Genomic DNA, 16,636 nt, shown 5'->3' with positions numbered 1-16,636 from the left:
TCTCTCTCTCTCTCTCCCCCCCTCCCCCCCCCCCCCCCCCCCCCTCCTTCCTTCCTTCCTCCCTCCCTCCCTCCCTGCAACCTCCACCTCCTGGGTTCAAGCAATTCTTCCTGCCTCAGTCTCCTGAGTAACTGGGATTACAGGCATGCACCACTACGCACGGCTACTTTTTGTATTAGTAGTAGATATGGGGTTTTGCCATGTTGGCCAGGCTGGTCTTGAACTCCGACCTCAGGTTATTCGCACACCTCAGCCTCCCAAAGTGCTGGAATTACAGGTATGAGCCACCACGCGCGGCCTGATTAATTTTTTTCCTTTGCTTCCAGTGTCTCCTTTATTCCAGGTGGTCTACACATATAGATAAATATTCCTAGAAAACTTTCAGCAAGTTGAATCCTATTATAAAATGCAAGAGTCAATTGTCTAATTTTTATTTTATTTTATTTTATTAATTTTTTTTTTTTTTTTGAGACGGAGTTTCGCTGTTGTTGCCCAGACTGGAGTGCAATGGCACGATCTCCGCTCACTGCAACCTCCGCCTCCTGGGTTCAAGCAATTCTCCTGCCTCAGCCCCCCGAGTAGCTGGGACTACAGGCACGCACCTTCATGCCCAGCTAATTTTTGTATTTTTAGTAGAGACGAGGTTTCACCTTGTTGACCAGGATGGTCTCGATCTCTTGACCTTGTGATCCACCCGCCTCGGCCTCCCAAAGTGCTGGGATTATAGGCGTGAGCCACCGCGCCCGGCCTATTTTATTTTTTTGAGACAGGATCTTGCTTTGTCACCCAGGCTGGAGTGCAGTGGTGTGAACACAGCTCACCACAGCCTTGACCCTCCCAGGCTTCCCAGGCTCAAGTGATCCTTCTACTTCAACCTCCTTAATAGCTGGGACCACAGGCACAGGCCACCACACCCAGCTATTTTTTTCTTTTTCTTTTTCTTTTTTTTTTTTGAGACAGAGTCTCACTCTGTCGCCAGGCTCCAGGCTGGAGTGCAGTGGCATGATCTCTGCTCACTGCAACCTCTGCCTCCCGGGTTCAAGCAGTTCTCCTGCCTCAGCCTCCCGAATAGCTGGGACTACAGGCGTGCGACCACCACGCCCAGCTAACTTTTGTATTTTTAGTAGAGATGGGGTTTCACCATGTTGGCCAGGATGGTCTCGATCTCTTGACCTTGTGATCCACCCGCCTCGGCCTCCCAAAGTGCTGGGATTACAGGCGTGAGCCACTGCGCCCGGCCAATTTTTTCTTTTAAGACATGGTCTCTGTCGCCCAGGCTAGAGTACAGTAGTGCGATCTTGGCTCACTGCAACTTCTGTCTATGGGTTCAAGCAGTCCTTCCACCTCAGCCTCTTGAGTAGCTGGGACTATAGGTATGCGCCACCATACCCAGCTAATTTTTTTTGTGTTTTTAATAGAGACGGACTTTCACAGTGTTGTCCAGGCTGGTCTCAAACTCCTGGGCTCATGCCATCTGCCTACCTTGGCCTCCCAAAGTGCTGGGATTACAGGCATGAGCCACTGCACCAGCCCCACTGCTGTTCTAGCCAGAAGGACTCTACTTAAATGCGTAATTACACAAAGTTTTGATTTTAGTTATGAAACTCATTATTTTGAGATGGATTCTTGCTCTGTCACCAGGCTGGAATACAGTGGCACAATCTCGTCTCAGTGCAACCTCCGACTCCCTGGTTCAAGTGATTCTCCTGCCTCAGCCTCCCGAGTAGCTGGGATTACAGGCACATGCCGCCATGCCAGCTAATTTTTTTTTTTTTTTTTTTTTGTGAGACGGAGTTTCACTCACGTTACCCAGGCTTGAGTGCAATGGCGTGATCTCGGCTCACCGCAACCTCCGTCTCCTGGGTTCAGGCAATTCTCCTGCCTCAGCCTCCTGAGTAGCTGGGATTACAGGCACGCGCCACCATGCCCAGCTAATTTTTTGTATTTTTTAGTAGAGACGGGGTTTCACCATGTTGACCAGATGGTCTCGATCTCTTGACCTCGTGATCCACCCGCCTCGGCCTCCCAAAGTGCTGGGATTACAGGCTTGAGCCACCGTGCCCGGTCGGCCAGCTAATTTTTTGTATTTTTTAGTAGAGACGGGGTTTCACCATGTTGACCAGATGGTCTTGATCTCTTGACCTCATGATCCACCCACCTTGGCCTCCCAAAGTGCTGGGATTACAGGCATGAACCACTTTGCCTTGCCAGAAAAATCATAATTATTTTAGTTATGAAAATCATAATTTCTCACAAAAATAATTTGCCCTTTTTATTAAACAGATCCTAGTATTCCTGAAATTCTGTGGTGCTTTTTCTATATGTAATGTGATACTCTGACGAAATAGCTGATTTAGGTAGCTGCTCACATATGTTTGCTTTAAATTGAAAAGCTGGCCTATGAGAATGAGTGTTGTATAAAAATGGTTTATGTGAACTAAAAAGTTGTTTGCATTTTGTGGCAAATAAAAGCACCAAATTCCCAGATCCTAAATGTTTAAGTAATGAAATATTTGAAGTACCTCTGAATTTACACATCGGCATTCCACTCATTTAGGGACTTATTGATTTTAAGATTTTTCATTCATCAAAAGGGAAAATGTGAGCTGCCATATGTATAATTTTTGTCATCCAAAAAAGAGATTTAAAGTTGAAAATTAAAGTACAGGCCGTGGTGGGTCATACCTGTAATCCCAGCACTTTGGGAGGCAGAGGCAGGAGGATTACTTGAGCCCAGCAGTTTGAGGATGCAGTGAGCTGTGGTCACATCACTGCACTGTAGCCAGAGTGACAGAGGGAGACCCTGTCTCTAAAACAAAACAAAGCAAACAAAAAGGCTGCTTAGAAATCATGAACTGTTCTTTTTACTATCAGGACATGTGATCATATGTCTACTCGGGAGTAAGGTCTAGCCAGTTCTCAGTAGATGTTCAGTTATTAAATTGGAATGAAGGCATGAATGTGGGGATGAAGTGGAGGAGGGGCTGAGTTGGAGATACTGGTGATTTGGGAGGTGTTAGTAACACTGAATGTGGGCATAGAAGTGGTGAGGAAGAGGAGTCAAGGATGAGTTGAGGGTTTCTGGTTTGGGTGCCTTGGAAGATGGTGCTAGCAAGCAGCCACTCACCAAGAAAGCAAGTAAGGGGAAAGATCAGGTTTAGGAGGGAGGATGCATTCAGGCAATGAATGTATGGCATACACCAGGCAGTGAGTAAATTGTGAGTGAGTAAATCTGGGCCTGTGTGTTTTGAGATGTCTGTGGGATATTTAAGTTTCTCTGGTTTCTTATCAAGAAGGTAGAACAGGCCGGGCGCGGTGGCTCAAGCCTGTAATCCCAGCACTTTGGGAGGCCGAGGCGGGTGGATCACGAGGTCAAGAGATCGAGACCATCCTGGTCAACATGGTGAAACCCCGTCTCTACTAAAAATACAAAAAATTAGCTGGGCATGGTGGCACGTGCCTGTAATCCCAGCTACTCGGGAGGCTGAGGCAGGAGAATTGCCTGAACCCAGGAGGCGGAGGTTGCGGTGAGCCGAGATCGTGCCATTGCACTCCAGCCTGGATAACAAGAGTGAAACTCCGTCTCAAAAAAAAAAAAAAAAAAAAAAAAAAAAAGGTAGAACTGGTCTGCAGAGAGAGCTTTTGGATTTGTTGAAGTCATGGGCTTAGATGCAGCCATCTGAACTGTGTGTGTAAAGCAAAAAAGGGGTCTTCAGACAGCAGTATGGAGGACACCACAGTAGCATGAGGGCACCAGCAGGTAAGAAGTGAGCAGAGAAGGGCGTGTCCATGGAGGAACCAAGGAGTGGTCAGAGAGGGTACAGAAAGATGGTGGTTGTTCTGGGATCTGAGGTCGGGACCACCTCAAGAACAAGGGCTTGGTCATGGGACAAGGGCTGCAGAAAAGCCAAGAAGGCCTGGGGTTGAACCATGAGGTGGTCTCTGGAGACCTTGAGGAGAGCCACTTCAGTGAACTGGAGGCGCAAGTCACATTGCAGTGGGTGGCGAGTGAGTAATGCAGAGGAAGTGGGAGAGTGAGCGGAGGTGCTCTTCCATGAGGCTTGTCTGGCAAGGAGAGGATGGTGTAATAAAATGAGGAGGCCACAGTGCAAGGGAAGTGGTAAGGGTGTTGTCATCCATTGTATGTAGGTATGTATGTATGCATGTATTTTGAGACACAGTCTCGCTCTGTCGCCCAGGCTGGAGTGCAGTGGTGCAGCCTTGGCACACTGCAACCTCTGTCTTTGGGTTCAAGCGATTCTCCTGCCTCAGCCTCCCAGATAGCTGGGATTACAGGTGTCTGCCGCCATGCCTGGCTAATTTTTGTATTTTTAGTAGAAATGGAATTTTGCCATGTTGGTCAAGCTGGTCTGGACCTCCTGACCTCAGGTTATCTGCTCGCCTTCGCCTCCCAAAGTGCTGAGATTACAGGTGTGCGCCACTGCACCCGGCCTGTTTGTTATTTATTTTTAGATGAGAGGACTTGAATGGAAAGAACGGTTGAGTGTCTGGGGAGTGAGGATCATTGAAGGAGACGCCTGCCTTTGCACTAGAAAGGATGATATTTGGACTTTAAGTAGAGGGCTGCTCAGAAAGAAGACAGCTCTCCCATGGCTGAGTGGGGGAGGAGTTCAATCTGGAAATGTGTGTATAATACAAGAGGGAGTGACTAGGCCTTTCATATGGTGGCAGGTGGATATTGATGGAGGAGGTGGGTATGCATGTGTGGGAGTGGTGCATGAAAAAAAGCTCACACAGGCAGGCACTGGGCAGAAGGGGGGGTGCTGGGGTATATGGCACCAACTAGTGGTGTGGCTGCAGCAAGGGTTGCCACCCAAGGGTGTGGTGAGAAACTAGGCTGGAAAGGAGGGAGGGTTGGCAGGCTCAGAAGGGCTGAATATTTTCTGAGTGGGGAGGAGCCGCTTAGGGAGAAATAAAGTGGTCAGACCCATGATTTCAAAACTCATAGCAGTTTATGGCAGAGTTTAGTGGGAGAGAGAGGGAGAGAGATTGTTTGGAAGCCGATTGCAGTAACCTGGGTGAAGGTAATTAGGGCTAGACATAGGGAAGTTGCAGTGGGAGAGAGAAGGACTCCAGAAGTTGAGTTGTCACACTGGCACCTGATTGACCAGGGTGAAGGCAGGCAAGGAAGGAGAAGAGGGATAAGGAGGAGATACGGAAGGTGGCTGCGTGAGAGGATGGCCATGCCACTGTGGAACAGGGAGCATGGGAGGAAGAGGAACAGGTTCAGCGAGGTAGGGGAACAGCTCAGTTTTAGGGCATATTCACATTTGTGTAGCAGCCAGCTGGCAGCCAGAATTAGGGGTCTGAAGCTCAGGACAGGCCTCAGATCTCATGGAAGCTTGAGATCATCATCTTTCAATTGGAAGTGGTTAAGATTTATTTGAAAGAACAAGAGAAAAATAAATCTTGATATGGATATGGACTGGTAAACTTCACAGATCATTTAAGTGTATTTTTAACTATGTTAGAAAAAAGTCGGGCCGGGCGCAGTGGCTCAAGCCTGTAATCCCAGCACTTTGGGAGGCCGAGGCGGGTGGATCACGAGGTCAAGAGATCGAGACCATCCTGGTCAACATGGTGAAACCCCGTCTCTACTAGAAACTACAAAAAAATTAGCTGGGCATGGTGGCGCGTGTCTGTAATCCCAGCTACTCAGGAGGTTGAGGCAGGAGAATTGCCTGAACTCAGGAGGCGGAGGTTGCGGTGAGCCGAGATTGTGCCATTGCACTCCAGCCTGGGTAACAAGAGCGAAACTCCGTCTCAAAAAAAAAAAAAAAAAAAAGTCTTTGATGACCAGAATGTAGTGGTGCTCCACAAACTGCTAAAAATTAGCACATCTAGAATAAGCTAGAAAATAAATCTAAGATGTTTCAATAGAAATGCTGTTATCTTGATCTGGCTCTGTTTGTTTTTTTCCTATCAGGTTAAAATCTGTTTCTTCAGTCATTTTGTTTATCCTTTTTGAGAAGAGACTTCAGAGGACTGACAGGGACTAGCTGGTTATATTTTTGAAAAGTCTTTGAAGATGAAACATACTGTTTTGAGTATGGTGACATTGCATTAATTATTCCCTGGTTTTGACACCAGTGGATACTGATGTGGTTTGGATGTGTGTTGCCTCCAAATCTTATGTTGAAATGTGATTCACAGTGTTGGAGTTGCGGTGTAGTGGGAGGTGTTGGATTATGGGAATGGATCTCTCATGAATGGCTTAGTACCACCTCCTGGGTGATGAGTTCTCACTCTGTTCATGTGACAACTGGTTGTTTAAAAAGAGCCTGGCACCTCCTCCTCTCTCTCTTGTTCCCTCTCCCACCATGTGACACACTTTCCCCTTTGCCTTTCACCATGATTGCAAGCTTCCTGAGGTCCTCACTGGGAGCAGATGCTGATGCCATCTTCCCTGTGTGGCCGACAGAACTGTGAGCCAAAATAAACCTCTTTTCTTTGTAAATTACCTATCCTCAGGTATTCCTTTATAGCAACGCAGAAAAGACTAACATAGAAAATTGGTACCAGGAGAGGGGCATTGCTATAAAGATACCTAAAAATGTGGAAGTGGCTTTGGAACTGCGTAATGGGCAGAAATTGGAAGAGTTTGGTGGGCTCAGAAGAAGACAGGAAGACGAGGGAAAGTTTTGGCACTTCTTAGATACTGATTAAATTTGACCAAAATGCTGGTAGAAATATGGACCGGGTGGGGTGGCTCATGCCTGTAATCTCAGCACTTGGGAGGCTGAGGTGAGTGGATCACTTGAGCTCAGGAGTTTGAGGCCACCCTGGACAACGTGGCAAAAACCTGTCTCTACAGAAAATGCAAAAATTAGCCGGACATGGTGACATGCGCCTGAAGTCCCAGCTACTGGGGAGGCTGAGGTGGGAAGATGGCTTGAGCCTGAGAGGCAGAGTTTGCAGTGAGCCAATATCAAGTCACTGCGCTCTAGCCTGGGTGACAGCCAGATCCTGTCTCAAAATAAACAAGAATTGTGTAAGCTGAACTAGTTGAGATGTCTATGGTGTTGGCTATTATTTCTGCTGTTAATCATTAGTCCACTTAAACTAGGACCTGAACAAGGTTAACTTTTTTCTTGCATATCGACACTGATGGTTTGCTGCTGTAAGCTTTAACATGCCCTTTCTTTTTCTTTTTTTCCTACTTTGGGAAAAAAATTCTTTTTTAATAGAATTAGTTCTTAGTGTGTTGTCCAGGCTGGTCTTGAACTCCTGAGCTCAAGTGATCCTCCCTCCTCAGCCTGCCAATGTGTTGAGATTACATCTGAGCCACTGCGCCTGACCGTTCTTAAAGGGTTATCCACTTGAAAACTGCTGATTTTTGGGAGGGGGCATTGTCCCCATAAACTTTTCAAAAAGCAACAGTGATTTCACCTTTCTGCCCAAACTTCACCATAAATTTGATGGTTTTTTTTTTTTTGCTTCAATTTTCGCAGAAGTCTAGCCCTACATGGTGACAGGTGCCTGTAATCTCAGCTACTTGGGAGGCTGAGGCACGAGAGTCACTTGAATTCGGCAGGTGGAGGTTGCAGTGAGCCGAGACGGCACCATTGCACTCCAGCCTGCATGAAAGAGCGAGACTCCATTTCAAAAAAAAAAAAAAAATTAGCAGAATTTATGTTGCTCTCATAGGAGTCTTTTCAAACGGACGTTTATCCGTTTGAGGCACTAAAAAGTGCTTCAAACTAGATTTCGTTCAGACATGTTATGACAAGTTAGTACAAGTTTATTTTGGTGCAAAAAATTTTTCAAATCCATGCATAGTTTTTTCTTTTTCTTTTTTGTTTTTTTGAGACAAGGTCTGTCTCTGTCATCCAGCCTGGAATACAGTGGTGCAATCTTGGCTCACTGCAACCTCTGTCTCCGAGAGTAAGCCCTTTTCCCATCTCAGCCTGAGTATCTTAGGACTACTGGTACACACCAACATGCCTGGCTAATTTTTGTATTTGCTGGTCTCGAACTCCCCAGTTCAAGTGATCTGTCTGCTTCAGCCTCCCAAAATGCTGGGATTACAGACATGAGCCACCGTGCCTCGCCATAGTTTTTTCATAATACTCATTTTCCTTGAAATTTTTGATGACCCCTCATGTCTGTATTCCTGTTTTGTAGTAATCACACATTTATTACGAGTCTGCCTAATACCCATTGCTGTGCTTGTCTCTGGGAATTCAAAGAGGATTAAGCTAGTATCTCTGCCGTTGAGCACATGGCTTAGTGGAATGTCATAAAGAGCCATTTAGTGACCACTGTCAATGTCTGTGTAAGAGCAGTGAAGAGCAGCTGCCATTGATGAGGATGGCTCACATTTATGGTGCACTTACAATGCCTTTTATCCATACTGATTCATTTCATTCTCACACCAAATTCTGTTAGAGGTACAGAAAGGTTAAATAGTAGCTGGAAATTAGGTTAACCAACATTAAAAACTGGGTGGTCTGTGCTGTAAGAAGAGGGGAAGCTGCAGTCTAGTTAGGGTGACTGTTGTATTATTGAAGATAAGGGGATGAGGACTTCGTGCATGTGTGTGGAGCCTGGGGGGCCAAGGGACAATGGGAAAGGACATCAGAAGTTATGGTTAAATTAAGCCTAGACAGGCTAGTCTGAAGTCAAACAGTAGAAGGTGAGGATAGAGAGGGGGATGGGAACCAGATTATGAAAACAGGCAGTGTCACCTTTATATATCAAGGGTTACCCTGAAATTCCGAATCTGTATTTTTTATGAACATACTGTTTACATTCACTGTTATTAAAAAAATATGCGTGTGAAACCCCGTCTCTACTAAAAATACAAAAAATCAGCTGGGCATGGTGGCGTGTGCCTGTAATCCCAGCTACTCAAGAGGCTGAGGCAGGAGAATTGCCTGAACCCAGGAGGCGGAGGTTGCGGTGAGCCGAGATCACGCCATTGCACTCCAGCCTGGGTAACAAGAGTGAAACTCTGTCTCAAAAAAAAAAAAAAAAATATGCGTGTACATTATGGGTGGGAATGACTGTAATGAGCGTCACTCACAATTCCAAGGAAGTTGGGAGTTTCTGTGTGGTTTATTATAACTTCTGGGTTTTTTTTTTTTTTTTTCCCTGAGATGGAGTCTTGCTTATTGCCCATATTGGAGTACAGTGGCACAATCTTGGCTCACTGCAACCTCCACCTCCCGGATTCAAGCGATCCTCCTGCCTCAGTCTCCCAAGGCTCCCATTACAAGCATGCACCACCATGCCTGGGTAATTTTTATATTTTTATTAGAGACATGATTTTGCCATGCTGCCAGGCTGGTCATGAACTCCTGACCTCAGGCAATCCTCCTGCCTCGGCCTCCCAAAGTGCTGGAATTACAGGAATGAGCCACTGCGCCTGGCTGGTTTATTATAATTTAAAAAGCAGTCTGTTATTAGTAGGCTTAGGAAATTTGTTTCAGGGAGTGGTAAGGAAGGAGTTCTATATTGCTGCATGCTTGTTTGCCTTGCAGATCAGAAAGAAAATGTAAAGGACCTGGGTGAGTTCCAAAAATTAAAGTTAAGTCACACACACTCTTATTTGCACACTGGGATTTTTAAAATGTTTGCAGTATTACTGAGCATGGACAATGCACAGAACTTTGTACTAAATACAATTAGGTTATTACCCAAGATTCCTGCTTCCTCCCTGTATATATTCCCAAGTTTATGTGGGGAGACCAATATAATATGATGCAATTTGCAAACAGTAACAGCTGTATGAATGAGTATAGAGCAATCCAGAAGAGGTTAAAATAAATACACTAAGGAGGCTCACATAATACCCTGATTTATTCTTTTATCATCTGTTGTTGAGCAGCAGGTGCCTTGGGGGCTGAATAGAAAAGGACCTCCTGAAGGTGGAGGAAGAAGCTTGGATTTGAGTTTTGGAAGGATAGAAGCTCGAAGTGACTCAGTGTGGGTGTCTTTTATTTTTCTGTAGAAAAAGCATTGGAGTATGTTTGAAAAGTTTAGATTGCCTCAAAAGCATAATGAATTTTACAGACTTCTAGGGATTATCCCAGAGATAGACGAGTAGTATGAGTAGTTTCTTTCCTTTCTTTCTTTTTTTAAAATGGAGTTGCTCTGTTGCCCAGGCTGGAGTGCAGTGGTGTGATCTTGGCTCACTGCAACCTCCACCTCCCAGGTTCAAGTGATTCTCCTGCCTCAGCCTCCTGAGTAGCTGGGATTACAGGCGTGCACCACCATGCCTGGCTAGTTTTTGTATTTTTAGTAGAGATGGGCTTGCACCATGTTTGTTAGTTTGGTCTTGAACTTCTGTCCTCGTGATCTGCCCACCTCAGCCTCCTAAAGTGCTGAGATTATGTGCCCAGCATGAGTAGTTTGTTTGTTTGTTTCTTTTCTTTCTTTCTTTTTTTTTTTTTTTTGACAGAGTCTTGCTCTGCTCTGTTGCCCCGGGCCCAGGCTGGAGTACATTGGCGCAGTCTTGGCTCACTGCAACCTCTGCCTCCTGGGTTCCAGCGATTCTTGTGTTTCAGCCTCTCAAGTAGCTGGGACAGCAGGCGTGTACCACCATGCCTGGTTAATTTTTGTATTTTTAGTAGAGACAGGGTTTCACTCTGTTGTCCAGGGTGATCTCAAGCCCCTGGCCTCAAACAATCCACCTACCTCGGCCTCCCAAAGTGCTGGGATTACAGACATGAGCCACCATGCCCAACCCCTTGAGTAGTTTCTAGAAACACTCCAAAGTGTTTGTCTGTGACTGGGCTAGCTCCAAAATTAGGATGTTCCTTTCTGCTCTTTTTCTATAGTTATCAGATATTTATACTGGAGAATGCAAGATTATAATAAAAAGGAATTATTTTTGAACTATTATGTTGCAAATATTAATTTATTGAATTTACTAATTTATTAATTTATTGAAGTAGGTCAAATGCTAGGAAAGGAGATTTTTTTCTTTTTACTATTAAAGTAATTCAGGCATGCAGTAATTATATAAAAGTAATATGAATACCTTTTAGTCACCATCTCGCTCAAAAGAAAACATTGCAGACATAGTTGAAACCCTTGGTCTCAATTCCTGGCCCCATTTGTTCTTTCCCTGTCGTTTCCCCCAGTTCATTTTTATCATTGCCATCCATCTACTTTATGCTTTTATTACAGATACGTGTATAAGTGTTCATCACTAATAGTGTTATTTTACATGCTTTTAAAACTTGTAGAAGTGGTGTCATATTGCGTATTTTCTTCTGTAGGTTGTTTCTGTTGTTGAGCCTTGATTTTGAGATTGGTCCTTGTTCTGGTTCATTCTTCTGAGCTGCTGAACATGCCGTAGTGTGCCCATTTTCCTGTTGATGGACATTTAATTATTTTTTTTAATTTTTATTTATTTTTTGAGATGAAGTGTCGCTCTGTTGCCTAAGCTGGAGTGCATTGGCCCGATCTTGGCTCACTGTAACCTCTGCCTCCCTGATTCCAGCGATTCTCCCACCTCAGCCTCCTGAGTAACTGGGACTACAGGTGCGCACCACCACACCCGGCTAATTTTTGTATTTTTAGTAGAGACGGGGTTTCATTCACTATGTTGGCCAGGCTTGTCTCGAACTCCTGCCTTAGCCTCCCAAATTGCTGGGATTACAGGCGTGAGCCACCGCACCCTGCCTATTTTTAAAATTTTTTATTTTTTAAGAGATGGAGTCTCGCTCTGTTACCCAGACTGGAGTGCAGTGGTGTGATCTCGGCTCACTGCAGCCACCACCTCCTGGGTTCAAGCAATTCTCTGCCTGAGCCTCCTGAGTAACTGGGATTACAGGTGCCTGCCACCGTGCCTGGCTACTTTTTTTGTTTTTGTTTTTTTTGTATTTTTAGTAGAGACCGGGTTTCACCATCTTGGCCAGGCTGGTCTTGAACTCCTGACCCATGATCCACCTGCCTCGGTCTCCCAAAGTACTGGGATTACAGGCAGGAGCCACTGTGCCCGGCCACACATTTAATTATTATTTCCTCCAATTTTTCTCTATTACTAATGGTACTGCAGTAAATATCTTTGTGGATCTCCCTTTGCGTGTGTGAGGGACTCTGTGTGTTACAATCCAGGGCCTGGAACTGCTTAGTCATAGGGAAGGGTCTGTCTGCATGTTCATAGGCTACTACCTTAGGTAGATTCTTCAGTTCTCTCATTCAAATGGGAAGCTTTGAGGATTAAGAAATTATTTTTTTAAACTTGTATGCTGATTATTTTTGAAGCTGTAATGGAGCTTTGCATACTTGTGGTTTAGGGGAAGATGGAATATACACAATAGGAAATATTTATTGTGCTAATGGTTTATAACTTTTGACTTACGTAAAGTTCCATTTAATTTAAGTAATAAATAGTAATACTGGCTGCATAATACCTAGGACCATTACGAGAGACTCTGTAAAAAATAAATTCCTAAACTGTACATATATATATTTTTTTGGTATATCTGTGCCCACTTGTAATTTGACTTACAGTGAATGTGGGATATTTGAGCAGAGGAGACTTTTGAACAGGCGATAACATTTTTGTGTGGCCTTTAAAATTTCTATAATTTATTTGAAACTCTCTTTTTAAACCATCACATCTCAAAGTGATCAAGTAGAAAGGAACTCGTGCCTTAATGATGAAGTATCGCATAAATCATGACAAGGTCTTTTTGAAATCACCTGGAATGCTCCCTTTGGGTGAAAGAAGGCTTTATTTTCTTATCGTATTCTTCCTGCTCAAGTTGCCCAGGTGTAGTTCGCGGTTTCCAAGATACCTGTTGGACTGGCTTTAGGCTGATAATATCAGTTCCTTCATATTTTTTCACATTGTTTTTGGAAATTTTATGTAACTGCATTCTTCAGTAAGATTAGAAAACGGTTTTGCTATTATGGTATGGCTGCTTCTCCAAACACTTACTACCTACTGGGAGGAATCAACAAGAGAGCCACTTCTCGTGGATCTTGGCCACAAGGTCTGTGATGTGTCATTATATCGTAGAGATCTTTTGAGGGAATGCAACATGAAGGATGTTGTCATTCTATGATGAAGACATGACAAGTAAACTGCGGTTTATGCAGATTTAATGTAGGTAGATAACTCATCTATTTGATTCATGTGAGGACTCAGAGGGTCTTTTATATTCTGCACTTTTCAGCTAATTTGACTTAGAATCCTTTCTCCTCAATGGACCACGTTAGTATTATTTTAATCAATTGATTTTTTTTTTTTACAGCTGTATTGAGTGTAATTGATATATCAAAAACCTGTACATATTTAATGTATACAATTTGATGAGTTTGGATATGTGCACACACCAGTGATATCACCACACTCAAGGTCATAAACATCTATTACCTCCAAATTTTTCTGTCACTTTTTTTTTGTGGTAAGAGCACTTAACATGAGATTGACCCTGTCAACACATTTTTAGTGTATGATACCGTATCATTGGCATTATGTTGTACACATATCTTTAGGGTCTATTCATCTTGTGTAACTACAACTTTATTTCCATTGAACAACTCATTTCCCTCTCTACCTATCCCCTGGCAACTGCCTTTCTGTTTTCAGCTTTTATAAGTTTGATTATTTTAGATAAACCACATAGAAGTGGAATTATGCAGTATTTGCCCTTCTGTGACTGATTGTTATTATTGTTTTTTGAGACAGGGTCTTTCTCTGTCGCCCAGGCTAGAATGCAGTGATGCAATCTTGGCTCACTGCAACCTCCGCCTCCTGTGTTCAAGTGATTCTCCTGCCTCAGCCTCCTGAGTAGCTGGGACTACAGGTGCGCGCCACCACACCTGGCTAATTTTTGTATTTTTAGTAGAGACTGGGTTTCACTGTGTTGGTCAGGCCGGTCTTGAACTTCTGACCCGTTGATTCACCTGCCTCAGCATCCCAAAGTGCTGGGATTATAGACGTGAGCCACCACACCCGGCCCTGTGACTGTATTCCACTTAGCATAATGTCCTCAAGGTTCATCTATGTTGTTGCAAATGGTAGGATTTCCATTTCGTTTTATTTTTTGAGACGGGATCTCTCTCTGTTACCCAGGCTGCAGTGCAGTGGCACAATCATGACTCACTGAAGCTTCAACCTCCCTGGTGATCCTCCCACCTCAGCCTCCTGAGTAGCTGGCACTAGAGGCATGTGCCTCTATTCCCAGCTAATTATTATTTTTATTATTATTTGTAGAGAGAGGGTCTCACTGTGTTGCTCAGGCTGGTCTCGAACTCCTGGGTTCAAGCTGTCTTCCTGCTTCAGTCTCCCAAAGTGCTGGGGTTTCAGGCATGAGCCACCTCACCAGTCTAGGATTTTATTTTTAAAGGTGAAATAATGTTCTAATGTATATATACATTGCATTTTCAATAGTCTTATTTCATGACATTAAATAAGATGTTCTTATTTAATGTCCATCATCATTTGGGTTGTTTCCATGTGACTTCGAGCTTTAAAACAGGGGATGTTAAAGTTGGAAACAAAGGCCTGTAGTCCCAGCAATTTGGGAGGCTGAGGCAGGCAGATCCCTTGAGGTCAAGAGTTTGAGATCAGCCTGGGCAACATGATGAAACGCCATCTCTACTAAAAATACAAAAACTAGCTGGGTGTGGTGATGTGCGCCTCTAATCCCAGCAACTCAGGAGGCTGAGGTGGGAGGATCTCTTGAGCCTGGGAGGTGGAGGTTGCAGTGAGCAGAGACTGTACCACTGCATTCCAGCCTGGGTGACAGAGTGAGACCGCATATCACACACACAGAAAAAAGTTGAAAACAAATGAGAAACCCTATGGACGTGGGAGACTAGTAGACCTGTACAGTGTCGACTGGATTTGAGAAAGTAACAGACTCCAGCTGGGCGCGGTGGCTTATGCCTGTAATCCCAGCTTTGGGAGCCCGAGGCAGGAGGATTGCTTGAGCCGCAGGAGTTTGAGATCAGCCTGGGCAATATGGTGAGACCCCATCTCTCTCTCTCTCTCTCTTTTTTTTTTAAGTTACTGACTCCAAGGGGGCATTTGAGCAGTTGAATACCAGCATTTCTTTAGTTATTTAGCGTCTCCCTTGTGACTCTAACGTACCTAGTAACTCTTATTTCTATATGTGGAGCCATGTAATTATAATTATTTGTTGCAAATTATCTTTTCTACTGCATTAAGTTTCCTTATGAGCTGATTAAAATGTTTCTGGTTGACAGCTCACCTGGTTATTTGAATTGTTTGCTTTATCTTGTGGCTTAGCAGTCATACTTCTAAAAATTTATCCTAAGGAACAAAGTCAAGGATGTATGAAAAGATCTCTTATAATAAGAAGGTTCATCAAAACTTTGTAAGAGTGAGAAGTTTGGAAACAGTGGGTAATTCAATTATTTAAAATTATTTGTAGAGTGCAGTGGTTTAAAAGTGTAGCTTCTGAATCCAGACTAAGTGAATTCTAATAGTGCTGCCACTTAGAACTCTGTGACTTTGGGCAAATTTCTTAATGCAGTTCTTAACTGTAGTTTAACAGCTGTCCTTGGGGCATTTTGAATATCAAATAAGTTGTTAATACCTTGTAAAATGCTTAAACATGTCTGGTCCATAGTAAATGTTCCATGAAGATTAGCTGTTGTTACTGTTACAGTGTTAGAAGCACCAATATTCACAACATTTTCAAATGGAAAAGGATTTAAAAACAGTATGTATAGAGCCAGGTGAGATGGCAAACACCTGTAGTCCCAGCAGCATGGAAGACTAAGGCAGGACTGCTTGAACCCAGGAAAGAGTTTAGGGCTATAGTGTGTGATTATTGTGCTTATGAATAGCCGTTGCATTCCAGCCTGGGCAACATAGTAAGACCCTATCTCTTTAAAAAAACAAAACAAAACAAAACAAAAATAAACCAAAAAAACCCAACACAACAGCATGTGTGATGTATCATTAAATTTAAGAATAGGAAAAAAAATGGAATGATCTACTCTGGGTGATAGGACAATCTCTTTTGACTTCGGTGTTTTTTCCCTCCTACAACTTTTCTGTTTTGCTTTTATAACTGAAAAATATGTTTTGCATGCGAACTTTATGCTGGGGTCTTTGGGTAAAAGCACCCAGAGATTACTGGCAGGTTAATTCTAAAAAGGGCAATTTGATTTTTCTCTTTATCTCAGAGTTTCATTTGTTTCCCAGTGATTGACTAATTATTTTAACAAAATAAAGATTCATTGTGTGTATACAGCTGAATCAAAACCACACTTTTCATACAAAGACAACTTCCTAAAGGTAACTGTAAAATTGTATGTAGTTTGTTAATCTTATTGTGGTATTTTGTTTTGCTTAAACACAGTTTCCTGTTCTTTTGCTTTTGCATATCAACATTGCTGAAAATAAATATTTTGCTCTGCAACGCTAGTAAGCCAGATGGGGTGGTATTTATAATTGAGGAAATAGCTTAAACCGTCATCAGTTTAAATTGCATTAAAAAGCCTGAACCGGCCGGGCGCGGTGGCTCAAGCCTGTAATCCCAATACTTTGGGAGGCCGAGGCGGGTGGATCACGAGGTCAAGAGATCGAGACCATCCTGGTCAACATGGTGAAACCCCGTCTCTACTAAAAATACAAAAAATTAGCTGGGCATGGTGGCGTGTGCCTGTAATCCCAGCTACT

General features: G+C 43.6%; 1 protein-coding gene and 1 long non-coding RNA gene across 2 annotated transcripts in view; both read left to right on the top strand.

Annotated features, from left to right (window-relative positions):
• Positions 1-16,636, top strand: part of RASSF3 (Ras association domain family member 3) — an 87,561-nt gene that overhangs the window by 17,046 nt on the left and 53,879 nt on the right. The window lies entirely within an intron of this gene.
• LOC116558456 lies at positions 2,155-3,698 on the top strand. Its single transcript, XR_004272012.1, has 2 exons — positions 2,155-3,296; positions 3,617-3,698. It is a non-coding gene; the product is annotated as an uncharacterized LOC116558456 (long non-coding RNA).

This window comes from Sapajus apella, unplaced genomic scaffold, assembly GCF_009761245.1.
Source record: "Sapajus apella isolate SASKATOON/1434 unplaced genomic scaffold, GSC_monkey_1.0 scaffold2, whole genome shotgun sequence".
Taxonomy (NCBI): Eukaryota; Metazoa; Chordata; class Mammalia; order Primates; family Cebidae; genus Sapajus; species Sapajus apella.
The sequence above is the reverse complement of the archived record's forward strand: the minus strand, read 5'-3'. Positions and strand labels throughout refer to the sequence as shown.